At 65.4% G+C, this 904-nt stretch overlaps 1 protein-coding gene across 2 annotated transcripts in view; it reads left to right on the forward strand.

Annotated features, from left to right (window-relative positions):
• The first annotated feature begins 255 nt into the window (after positions 1-255).
• Positions 256-904, forward strand: part of GNPDA1 (glucosamine-6-phosphate deaminase 1) — a 16,044-nt gene continuing 15,395 nt past the window's right edge. The window contains exon 1 of one of the 2 annotated variants that reach the window (XM_006144793.3): positions 256-478. The gene's annotated coding sequence lies outside the window, so the exon portion shown is untranslated. The remainder of the gene's footprint in view (positions 479-904) is intronic. The other variant, XM_006144791.3, reaches the window with a different exon arrangement.

Consider the following 904-nt stretch of genomic DNA (forward strand, 5'->3'; position numbering starts at 1 on the left):
GTATATATTGCCATGAATTTTGAGCTTTAAAAAATGTAAAAAACCCAATTATACTTTGGAAAATTGTAATAATAGCACCTGTACGCGAAGAAACCAAAGGCAGAGCAGGCCCAGCCCCCGGGGCGTCTGAGGAAGCGACTCAGCTTTCTTCCCCACCCCAACCCCGGGGGCAGGAGCTGCATTCCTTGCTGCGCCCTGACTCTCCCAATCTCCCTGTTCCTGCGCAAGCCAGGCTCCCACCGCCGCCTCCCACCGGCCCGTGTGCTTCTCGCGGGTTCCTCCCAGGCCTGCACACCCCGGGCAGAGCTGAGAGGGCGAGCGCCCGCAGGCCCTCTGCAGGGCAGGGTCCACCCCAGCCCGCAGCCCCGCTGAGTCAGCCCGGCGGGCGGCGCACGACACCGCGTGACCCGCGGTCACGTGACCCGCACGAAGCCACCTCGTTAGCGCTGTCGCTGCAGCCTCAACAGGAGGCGTCTGAGTAAGTGGGGAGCGGGGTTGGCGGCGACTCCCCTCGGGGCGGGCGTGGGCGAGGGTCCTGGGCGCTGCCCCAACCATCCGCATCCCAGGGCCGAACCCACCGGCCGGGCACTGCGGCGAGCGGCTCCCACTCCTTTCCCAGCCGGGCCGGAGGGGTGTTGGGGTCGTCTTCCGGGTGGGGGGAAGAAAACTGGACCACACCGACTGTCGCGCCAGCATCCACCTCGGGCCTTGCCGCTCAGACGATCGCTGTGCTCAGGCAGCAAAACGCCCTTTCGGGCGATTGCCTTTACCCTGTTGTGCTTCGAGGGAAACTGAGGACCCAGAAGGGTTCGCAAAACAAGGGAGGCGGAGCAGCGCTGCTCCAGCACCGAAGAAGAGCGCGCCGCTCCCCCGCCTAGTGACCCGAGAGAGCCCACGACCCCCA

Source organism: Tupaia chinensis, unplaced genomic scaffold (genome assembly GCF_000334495.1).
Source record: "Tupaia chinensis unplaced genomic scaffold, TupChi_1.0 Scaffold000132_1, whole genome shotgun sequence".
In the NCBI taxonomy this organism is placed as follows: Eukaryota; Metazoa; Chordata; class Mammalia; order Scandentia; family Tupaiidae; genus Tupaia; species Tupaia belangeri.